This window comes from Protopterus annectens, chromosome 2.part0, assembly GCF_019279795.1.
Source record: "Protopterus annectens isolate FY-2018-M chromosome 2.part0, PAN1.0, whole genome shotgun sequence".
Lineage (NCBI taxonomy): Eukaryota > Metazoa > Chordata > Ceratodontiformes > Protopteridae > Protopterus > Protopterus annectens.
Window position 1 is genome coordinate 1,331,732,379 of NC_056728.1, and position 12,964 is coordinate 1,331,745,342.

Here is a 12,964-nt window from a genome sequence, read left to right on the forward strand (position 1 = left end):
ATCCCCATTATATCTCCAGTTGGCCTTTGAAAGGTACCTGTGGCTAGTATTCACAAGCTTACACATACCTTCGTGTCCACTGGGATGGGTTCCCCTCTGTTGTTTCTGGTTCTCAGGTGTGGCTGGCACAGCTCTACTATTTGCTGTAAGATGTCCCTGTCCACCCTGTAATGCTCTACTATCTCCAGATCATGTAGCCCCTGGTAGGTTACCCTTGGTCTGAACACTCTTCTCCTCCTCCGAGGCCTACGGTGGTTGTCGGCATCATCCTCCACAGCACCGTCGGTCTGTAACACATGCTGATGAATCACAGCTATGGCAGCTCCAAACATGTACATTTTAAAAGTTCCCCGTCTGTTTACACCTATGGTGCATTCTTTGGGAATACACAGGTGTGTGTTGGGTGCTTTCACACTTTATACTATTTGGCTGTGAGCACTGATGATGTCATAGGGTGTGTATGTACAATCGTGGCTACAGGGTATCTTCTGTGTTTTATTACTGGAACCACTATTGTGCTGCCTTTGGTGTTGCATTACATTTGGCTGCTGTAAATTACCTCCTGCCCTTCCCTTTACATTTGTGCACGTTACACCTACCATTTGCTGGCATGCATCCAGCAGCCTGCTTTCATTTGTACTTTCCTAGACCTGGCTTATCTTGCGTAATGTGTTCTATTGCTGTTCTACTGTGGGTTTGCTTTGCTCTGCTATGACAGTTCTCCTATCTTTGCATTCCAATTCCTCCCCTCCTTTCTTTGCAATCCTATGCCTCCCCTATCCTGTTTTGCAGGTTTCTGCATGCAGGCTTGTCTACTGCCGTCGATCCGCCTCCGTGAGTTGATTGGTGTTAATTGTTCAGTAGTACGCCAATTACCCTACTTCTGCATTTCCTTCTTTTCTTCACCTGACCTTCCTGTTTGTGCTATTGTTCACGGCGCGTGCATCCGCATACCGGATTTCAGGCACGTTTTCATCCCCGTGCATATGCTCTTTCGGGCACCATTTGTGCTCTCAGATGATCGATCCTAGACCCTCCTCCCCACTCCTGTCCTGCTGCTTTGCTTAGCAATGGCCAGGCCAGATTTGCATTGCTCCAATGTGCTTACAGCTACGGTGATACACCCCTCTGCTGATGTCATGTATCACCTCCGAGACACTCCTCGGTGTTATAGCGCTGCACCGTCTGGTACATTCTTCATCCGGCGGGACGTTTACAATTCAGTATTACCTGCCTCATTTGCATGGCATTGACTACTAATTCATAGTTACTGCGCCGAACACTGTCGTGGGCCCTTGTCAACCCTTGCGCCTTGCTTGTGGTGTACCATGCCTACCATTGCGTGTTATGGTGAAATCCTGATTTGTCTTACATTGCAATTTTATGACATTTGTATATATTTTCTTTGTATTCCTGTTTGCGCACACATACCCTGTGGTTGTACTGTGCATTACTGTGGACATGACATTAAATGTTGTTTTTAGGTGTTTTTTCTTGTGCCATTGGCTGTGTATTTAGCCATTGGCATATGTTAACTTTGTAATACATGAGTCTGGTCCACTACCATAGCTCCGATCTTCTGTTTGGGAAAATGTAAACCGTGTTTTTTGGTTTACATTTCCATGGGCTTACGCTATGCCTGCACCACTTTGTGAATCACTGTATGCCTTCATTTGCATGTTACGACACTGCGCATGGGGTGATTAGCATACCTATGCCGAGGGCTGTGCAGATGTGGCGTATGCCAGTAGTGCACGTGGAACTGGTTCGTACCTGAATAGCTCGGCGGACATATTTGGCGTTATCCCGCATACGCTACGCCTGCGCCTGGCGCAAGCTTCATGAATCCGTGGGACAATCTTGTTAAATGTCTTTAGTATGTTTAAATGACTTTTTACTTCTTTTAATTATCTTGTACAAGGAAAGCTGTGTTATTTTGATTATGCTCACAATATTAGCTATTTGTTATTTCTAGACAATGGATTAACCCAAAAGTGATAATAAAATAATAAAGTTTTCGTTAATAATTCAAAGTAAAGAACAGCGTTCATATTTTCTGATAATTGCACAAAAAAGGTTTTCTTATTGGCAAAGTCATGTAAATTATTGTTTAAAATTATTATGTTTCAAAGGTTTTTTTTTTTCTTTTAAGTTTGCCTTACAGCAGAGGTGTTGCTTAGTCAACTTTTGTCTTAATAGCTGTACAAAGCTAATTACTTGTTCTATGTATTGTTAGGGATAATGTTAATAATTATACTGAATCATTCTTTTGCTCAACATTGTTTTTTTAAAATTTGATGGTTGCACTATTGTCTGAGTACTGTATGAACTTAATGTTTAAGAATATCATGACACAAAGCGTTTTGTATTTAAAAAAAACACTAAATAAGTGAGACAATGGTCCAGTATAGTTAAGATCTGTTTGCTGAGTTAGTCATTTGTACTGAATTACATCTACATATCGTGACTCTGTTGTCATACTAATCTCATCCATTTCTTTTAACAAGATTGCAACATTTTATACACGATTATAATCTACAAGTGATCCTACTGAAGTCATTTCTTTTCAGACTTTGCCAGCAGATGGTGCTGTGTTCTTTTATATAAATTTCTGGAACATCTCAGAAAGTTTCAGCAACGGAATTCATTCCAGAGGGTGTCTGACATGTATCACAGTTTATGAGTGCACCGTGTACAATTTAGAGTAATTTAAAAATGATACATTCAACAATTCTAGCTTCAGATTTTTATGATATGTCAAATGAGAGTTACAGAATATTATCTAAATTCTACAGCATGAGCAATTTCGTTGGAAAATGTTATGATTAAAAAGACAACTGAAGTAATAGGTCACTTGTTCTGATTATATATATATATATATATATATATATATATATATTTAGAAACATCTTGCCAGCTATGGTAATTTCTAAAAATTCATAGATGGCAATATAGTTACACACAGTAAGAAAACCCCAATAATAAGGCTTCCGCTAGATGACAGGTTTTTAATCTCTTGGGCTGATAATGTTAACATATGTCACTGAGTATCACAGTTTTTTTTTTTCTGTCCACATTAACTGTGCAGCACTGCTCAATAAATGAAAATAACTTAATTTCCTATGTCTGCAAGACGGTCTTAAACTGCTAAGTGCCATTTTACATTCAGTATGTTTGAAAAGGAAAGAGTGTTAAGCAATTCAGCTTGCTACAAAAGTAGCTTTTCAGTATGTATCATGTTTGTTTTTGATGAAAACATCTCTGCAGACAGACTTTCTGAAAAATACAGATCAAGATTCCCTTAAATGACATCACTCCAGCCTGGAGAGATGCCACAATAAAACTGGAAATGCAGCCTGGATTGATGTGGTTTAAGGGAATCTTGATCTGTATTTGTCAGAAAGTCTGACTGCAGAGATGTTTTCATCAAAAACAAACCTGATACATACAGAAGAGCTACTTTTGTAACAAGTCGAATTGCTTAACATTCTTCCTTTTCAGACATACTGAATGTAAAATGACACTTAGGTTAAGACATTCCTATAGTATTTGTTTTTTTGGGGGGGCAAGAAAGGTGTAGTGCAACCAGGTGTAGTGCTGTATCATGGTCTAATGGGGCCTTAGGCAGAGTAATAGATTGGAGCCCTCTAGAGCAGTCCCTCCTATAGCAATCCCCCCAGCAGCCCCCTCCCCAGCCATTTCAGTGTTCCATTACTTGGCTATTTCTCTCCAATTATCATAAATACTGTTCAAACCTATAAGTGTGAATACTGTTTTTTTTATTTACATTTACAATGATTACAGATATTGAAATAAAATAGCACAGACACTGATAGCCATCTGCTAAACAAACAATACAGTCTCAGAATAAACTGACTTAACATGAGCAGTAAACTTCTCTGACCTTGAAACTCTCATTCATTGAAGCAGCATTAAAACCCACATTCAAATAAAATGCGTCTGGCCAGTAAAGAATTAAGTTTACCTCTGGGCTGTTTTCAAACCATAGGCTCCTTGCACACATTTTTAGGGCCATGTATTCATCTGTGTTCTTTGATTCACCTTCCTGATTGTATTAAATTATATTTCTTGTATAATACAGCACCCCTTGTTAGAGTGTTTTAAATTTGTAGATTTGAACATTTTTTCCAGTAAGCAAAGAAACAAAATGTATGACCCAGTAATGACAAAACTGCCCTTTTCAGAACATTTTAGCCATAAAAGGCCACTCAGACTTTTGCCATTATAATCCACAAGTATCAGTTAATATTTCTGCAGAAGTTAAGTCATCGGAATAATTCCACATTAAAGAGATGTGTAACTAATGAAGAGGTTGCTACTTGCAAACAACTTTACATTTCAGTGTTTCATCTACAAATTCAGCGCCTGCTGCCTTTCAAGAATTAATTACCTATGTTACATTGAAAAAAAATAGTAAGTTGGTAATATTGCAATAGAAATGACTGACAAACCAACAACAACCTGCTTATAAAAATGTTATTTAACCTTAGCCTTACTACAGGATATGTACCTGAACACTGACGTACAGCAACAGTGGTACCACTCCACAAGGGAGGCTCCACTACAGACCCTGGGAACTACCGCCCCATAAGCTTGACCAGCCTGGTTTGCAAAGCTATGGAAAGAATTATTTATGGAACTCATAAACAATGACATTGGGGACCTACAGACACTTGATCCCACCCAGTTCGGCTTTGTAAAAGGCAGATCCTGCCTTTTGAACCTGGTTGACTTTTTTGAAACAGTCACTAGAGCCATTGATGAGGGCAAGGCAGTCCATACAGCCTACCTGGACTTGGCTAAAGCCTTTGACACAATACCCCACTCGGGGATCATAGAAAAGCTAAACAGCTTAAAAGTAAATCCATATGTCACAAGATAGGTTGCAAACTGACTAAAGAACAGAACCCATAAAGTCAAGATTGCGGGAGCCATGTCAGACTCAAAGCCAGTCACAAGTGGTGTCCCACAGGGCTCTGTCCTGGGACCCCTCTTGTTTGGCATTTACTTCTCAGATGTGAAAGCAAACATGGGAGGGTTGTGGCTGACAAAGTTCGCAGATGACTGCAAACTAGGCGCCATAGTTGATACACCAGCTGACACATACATCCTACAGAAATGCCTCACCGAAACGGACAACTGGTGCCGGAATCACGGCCTTAAACTGAATGCCAAGAAATGTATAGTCATCTCCTTTGGGAAAAACAAAATACCCACAAATTATCACATAGACAGTAACCCACTAAGTACCGAAAAAGTAATCAGAGACCTGGGGACCCAAGTTGATAGTGACCTCTCATTTGACACCCACGTTGCCAAAGTGGTTAGAAAAACTTTCTACCTTGTCCACCTTATCATGAAGGGGTTCACACCCAGATCAAAGAAGGTCATCGTGCCCCTGTACTCCTCCCTTATCAGGCCCATGATTAAGTACAATGCCCCATTTGGTATGTACCTCACCCGACACTTACAACAGCTGGAGAGACCCCAGAAGTACCTCACCAAGAGGATCAAGGGTTTCCAACATATGTCATATGCTGCCAGGCTAAAGAAACTCCAGCTCTATTCAGTAGCATACCGCCTGCTCAGAGGTGATCTGTGCCTGACATACAAGGTCATGTCCAACCAGGAATTGATGGACATGCTCCACCTCAAAAAATCAAAATCCATAAGAACCACGAGAGCCAAAGATTTAAACCTCAGTACAAACATGAATAGAACATGCTGGAGAGACAGATTCATAACTCAGAGGCTTCCCATACTCTGGAACAAAATCCCAGTCCATGTTAGGCAGAACCCCTCACTGTCTCTCTTCAAGAGAAATATTGACGAGTGGACGGGAGATTGTAGGTTTACCCTGGGGGTCACCCCAGTATCGCTACTTAACAGAGGCACAGTAAACTAATTTTAATAAGTAAGGGGGCCTTCAATGTGTCACTACTAGACAAAGGCACAGTACTCTAAATTTATTCTATACACCTTAGTGCCACTACATGGGGTGGCGAAAGCCACATCTCTACGGCTAGGCTTGCAAATGCCTCAGGGCAGATAGCCTAGTACTAAACTATGAAATTATGAAACTATGAAACAAGTTCTTAATTACTAGGTATTTCATACAAAGGAGGACACACTCAAGAGTGCAGATCCCTTTCCCTTCTTAAAATTCACCAAATAATACACAATCAAAGGGCACTGCAATATCACACTCCATATACACAGTATAGGAGTAGACTCCACTGTCTTCTGCACCAAAGACAATTATGCTATTAATATTGCTTTCAAATTCTACAGCACAGACAGTGACTGCCATTTGCTAAACAAAACTGTTAGTTGCACATTGAAAACAGACTTGGCATGAGCAACAGTAAACAGTAAACAGTAAACCTTTCTTCACTTGAAACTCACAATTCCATGAAAATGCACTGAAACTCATAATTCCCTGAAAATGTAGTGAAACTCAAATGCACAATTCTGTCAGCAGTCTGGTAGTTTGGTGTAGAGGATTCAGTCTCGTATCAGCTGAAGCTCATAATTCCTTCAGCAGTCTGGTAATTGGTACAGAAGATTCAAGTTCTTGTCTCCTATAACCAAGTTACAGGGTCAAGCCTGAATAGACTAACCTGCCCCCCCAAATAGGGCATTACATACCATACCTCCATACCTCTCAACCTCTTAGCACAGGGAATCTGGACAAAACCTAAAATAATGGGGGTGGGGGCAAAGGCCCCAAAATCGGGAAAGATTATTAATATTGTTCTTATAGATTTAGAAAGTCGCTAGTATAAAAGCATTTGTCTTAACTGAAACGTAGAACATTATTTAGTTATTTCAGTCCTCAGTAATTTGCCAGAAAACCACACATTTTATGAGGAACAGGCAAAAATCTGGATAGTTGAGGGGAATGCATACCTCTCAACCTGTTAGTGAAATAAATTTGGACAAAGCCTAAAGTAATGGGGATACACTAGCCCCAAAATAGAAACAGATTTTAAATATTGTTAATTTTTACTTTTTTTAGTTTAAATTCCACATGCGAGTACAGAATAGGTTTACATCCACATTCATGTGCATGCTTGCGATGGAAACATGGTCTTCCTTAAAGCAGAAGATGCCACCACTGTTGCGTTAAGAACTATTTTTTATATATGCTGAATTCTCCTGGCCAGAGTGGGCCCCCATAGCTACAGGGCCCTAGGCAACTGCCTATGTCACCTAGTGCTGGATCTGGCTCTGAGTGCAACATTTACACTATGTTAAAGAGGCAAAACAGGATATGAAAATGGTGCAAGAAAGACAACAAAATGATATATTCCCAGTCAGCTCCTATAAGGTGGGTGAACAAAAATAATTACTGCTATCATTTTTTGAGAATGCTTGTTGGGAAATCCTAGCAAATGACATGGCCAGCGCTGTTTAGTCTGGCCAGAATAATATAAACATTGACTAGCTTTGTCAAAGGCAGACTTAGATGTAGTTGAACACTTCAAGCAGAACTGCTAAATCTTGTTTCCATTCTAGTCTCCAACAAATCACTCAGCTTCACTGGAATGCCACATCTGACTCTGTGTAGAACATAACCTGGAATAAATGATATAGAAGTTTTATTCTATGTGGAGGATGTTGATCATGTACCATTCTTGGAACTGTAAGATCATGCACCATTCTTGGAACTGTAAGTTCTAAAATACATGTAACAAATTCAAAGAAGAGTCTTAAAATAATATTTATTCAAGTCCAGACACTTTAAAATAAATTTGCTGAAAGACACTTTTAGCGCAACTAAAAGAAATATTTTTATGTGTGCGTGGGGGGAGGGGGCAGGCCCCAAACATCAACCATGTGGGAGAAGAGCTCCCCCTGGACTAATACATACTAGTTGCACTGTTGCATAATGGTGGAGAAAAAGCAAAGGCTAGGCTTACTGAAACCTACATTCAGTGTAATTTCTTCCCAGTATAGTGCCTTCCTGAAAGAGTTCTGAAACAGCTGTTATGTTTCTTTTTCCTTGTGGCACATCTAATAACATAGGTAGCAATGCCTCAATGTTCATAAAAACAAGAACTAGTTAAAAGTCAGAAGCAGCCAAATCAACTGCAGACTAAAAATTGCTCATATAATATTAAAAATCATTGGTGTTGAAGATAATATTTTAAGAATATTATAATATTATAAAAAAGTATAAGTTAATATTATAGTGCACTATCTATGTTCACTAGAGAGCATGAACATTTCCCAACAACATTTTTGGATATAAGAACAAATGTTAATATACAATAGTCCTTACATGGGTTTGAATCGATGTGCAAATTTACCAACATCAAGCAACTATGCCCAAGTACTAATTAACTATGCTAATTAAAATAATGAAAATGATGATGGCAGTTTCTTGGTTATTGCACCAAAAAGCCTAGGGTCTTTCTGCTCCCCACCCATCATGTGATACTGCCATGTTAAACTAAGAGTGCACATCAATCATGGTGTAATAAAAGACAGTCTTCTAAAAACAAACATACACTATTTTCATTTAACCAAATAAGTTTGAGTAAGATTCTATCAGCAAGTTCTGTGATGTCAGTAAATACTGTATTCATAAACATATAATGGTAAAAAGTACATTTAATAAAAATCTTTTTGCTGATATCAGCAAACTAATAAAATATTAAACAAGGAGGTACTATTTGGCTTTCAAAAATTACTCTGTTTATAAAAACAAGTCTATAGTCATCAAATAAAAAAGTAATTACTTTTCTTATTAATTTTCTAGGAAACTGTTATGAGAGTTGTAAAAATATTTCCTTGTGGAGACATTCTCTGACTACAGCTTGACTGCCCTGCATTTACCCAAGGCAGGATGCAGGGACCAATGTTATCTCACTACGAAATAAATGATGACACCTATTTCCATTGCCTTATTCCTGCAGAGACATGTGTACAGCAACTTTTAAACTTGAACTTGGAAGTCAGCTATGAGTGGCTGCATCTGGTCAGCTGACCTCATTCCGAGAAAAGTGGTGACAGGCAAATGTATCACCACTGTGATGGAAAACAGTTATGATGGAGCATGTAAATATGAGCTTGGAAAGAGAGGATGGTAAACAGGAAGTGAACAGTCAAACTGCAGCTACACTGTTGTACAGCAGCAGTGGTGCATTACAGGACATTATTGCACCAGGATCCCTGGGGCACACATACAAAACAATACAAATGCAGAGGGGAAATAGCAGACCAATTGCTGATGGACATCGCTATTATGCAGAGAAGACAGCAAATGGATATTGGAACTGGCACTGTGCCCAGTATCATTTGTCAGCTTGAGAGGATAGGGTATATGCTTCATTGCAGTTGATGGAGAGTACCTAATGGGGAGTACAGTACATCATCATGCACCAAGTATAACTTTGTCACTGAATTTGTCTATACCCTGAAGGAGCCAGCTGTCAGCACCCTGAAGTACACATCTGTCAACACCCTGAATGAAACAGCTGTCACCAGCACTGACCCACCCTTTGTCCTGTACCAGCACTGAATCACCCTCTGTCCTGTGCGAGCACTGTTCCACCACCTCTGATGTAAAGGTACTACAAGTGCTAAGCAAATGGTCTCTACATCAGGTGGTACAAAGCTGTAGTTGTAAGAAGACACATGTGAAATGGGCATCATTTCCCTCCATGGCATCTGTCACAGAAAAAGATATCTCATTCATAGTAGGGATCATCATTCTGTAGCATAATAACTAGGAGAATGAGTCCAACAACCTGTCATTCCTCAACACACTAGAACACCTGCACAGCCTGGAGACCTCCACTTGCTGGCTAATTTATTGGACATTTCCCACCCAGACCTGTTTGCCAGTAATAATATATCATCCGTAGTCTATTGGTTAAGATGAACAATTCCAGATGCCTTGAGCAGTGAAGTATTTAAACCTGGTGATGAAAATGGCATCACATTGTGCCTGGAGTTAAACAGTGATATTAAGAGAAAGCATCCATGAACTCACTGCAGTGTCACTACCTGGCAATGACTTCCACAGCTGCATCTTCTATGTCTGTCAAATAATTTTGAGGAGCCTGTTGCAGAAATATGCAGCACTTTCAGAGTATCAGATGGAGGTGAAGGAAGTCATAGTACTGGCCGTCTTCCCTAAAGCAGATATATATATATATATATATATATATATATATATATATATATATATATGTATATATATATATATAGATATATAGATAGATATATATATATAGATATACATATATATATATATATATATATATATATATGTATATATATATATATAGATATATATATATATATATATATATATATATATATATATATATATATATATATTCTTTGGGGAGGAGTCTAATCATCTGCTGGCCAAGATGCCCCCTTCATTGCAAACTTGTATACTTTGAATCAAATTCACAAATGACATAAAAAGCTACGCTTTTTATTTGCCGTAAAACCATATTGCTAAACAATGTCAGTGAAAATAAAAGAAATAATAATTTATATCAAGACAATGTCTATTACAAAAGTCATACATGTACAGTCTATGGACACTGTCACTAGGAAAAAACATAGCAATTAAACACATTCCTAATACTTCAGCAACAAGTACTATGAACTACAGCAGAGAAGCTATATGAAGTGATATTATCCCATGAAGTTCTGTACCAGAATACAGTGACATTTAACTTGTGAGGTGGGAGTGGGTGTGAAATGGAGTTTAGTTCTGAGTCCACTGCTATTCATACCGGAGACGGACTACATTGCAAACAGGTCTGTGGAGAAAAGATCAACAAAGCTGCTGTATGCAAATGATGTGGCTTTAAAGGCAGACTGAACAAGAACTTCAGCAAATGGAAAGGGAGTGGAGTACAAAACTGAAGGTTCATGGGATTAAAGAGAGCAGTTTAAGGTGTTTTGGACAATAGTAAAATCAATTTGATAATGACACACAATTTAAGAACTATATTATTGACATCATAGCTGCTGCCACCAGCTCTGAAACTCCAAATTAAACCTAATAGCCACCAATTTGTAGATCTGCTTTCACTCTAAAACCTGTCCCTACAGCTGTTATATAACAACTCTTAACCAAACTCAAAACATGCTGTATGTTTGCAGATAACTTACCTAGTGAGCTTCTTAGAATGTCAGCAAACAGCTTATTCTATCCAGTATCTATACTTATTAGTAGAGCTATACAAAAATCTCATGTTTCACAAATACCAAAAAAAATCACCAATCATCCCACGCCATAAAGGTGGAAATTCTTTAGACTTCTCAAATTTTAGACCAGTTGCAATTGTATCCCCTCTTTCAAAAACAACTTTAAAACCCATGCCTATCATAACTTTTGACCACCATATAGCACTAACACAGCTCTCTTAGCTTTCACTAATATCATCAACAAGGGTAGGATAACAGCAACTTAATTTCAGCTATATTCTTTGATCTATCTATGGCTTTTGACACAATGTTTCATAGTAAATCCCTAATGAAGATGGCATTATTAGGATTAAGATAAAATACCCTCAAATGCTTCCCTAGTTATTTGTCCAACAGATACTAGTCAGTGAAACGATAATCTCAGTCTTCTCTCTCCCTCTCCCTGTCTTTCCATTTATGCTGGTTTCCCACAGAACCCCATCCTTGGTCCTCTCTTGTTTAACATTCTCACAAATTCTCTTCACGCATCCATGTAGCATGCCTGTCTTATACACTACATAGATCTGCACACCTAACAATGCAGCACTGCTCCAACAAATTACTCCAGAAGCATTCACCGTGACTGAAATTTGACTTTCCACTTATCAACTCATGATAAACCCCAAAACAACATAACTATTACCCTTTTACCCTAAATCTCTCATTCATGAAAAAAAAAACTTAATACATTTTCCTAACAACACTGTTATCAAGCTGGCCTCCCATAATAAATTATTACGCATAATAATAAATGATAATTGCATATTTGTCCTACATATAAAAAACTATATGAACCCCCCTCCAAATCTAGATTAGAGTCAAAAATGTCTTCACCCCTACATCAAGAATCACTGTTCTCTATGGAACCTCTATCCTAACAAACATTTAGACTTCACTCACACTAAAAGTTAAACAATGCTATAACAAGATTGCTAAATTTGCAGGCAACACATATTTTGAAATCCATCACTGCTCGGTATCAGAAAGCTTAAATTGGCCTGAACTGCCCCAGTACTTAAAATACACACAGCTGCTTTCCACCTACAAAATCATGCATTCTACTACCTCCTGTCCAGCCTTGAACACAGCTGTACGATGTATCGCCCTAATTGTCCACTTAGATCCAGCAACCAAACTCTCCTTACTGCTCATACACCTTCCAAACCTGCTGGAGATTGTTTATTCGCCTACTTTAGCAAAAGCATGGTACTCAGTCCCTATATCCATTTGTCTTCAATTTTAGCGAATACCTGGCTCTGCTCCTACTCCACACCTCGATAATATAAACTTCTCTCATATCTATCTATCTATCTATCTATCTATCTATCTATCTATCTATCTATCTATCTATCTATCTATCTATCTTTCTATCTATCTATCTATCTATCTATCCATCTAATCTATCTATCTATCTATCTATCTACTACTCCATGCACTTTTTTACCATATATTATAGTACCTCTTATCTATAGTCCATATCTTATATTATCTTTTTTATATATTATCCTCAACATTGCCTCTACAAATGATTCACTCCTCTATGTAATACAACATTACAGTACATTTACAACTATATATATATAGCTACTATCACTTTACTTACTTTATTGCTCTCTCTACCTATTTTCCCTTAGTATTTAATTTACTCTTCTTCATTATGTATAATCTTATAAACCTGATACTTTCACTAATTTATTGAGTTAGCAAATGTGAACAAATAATCCTG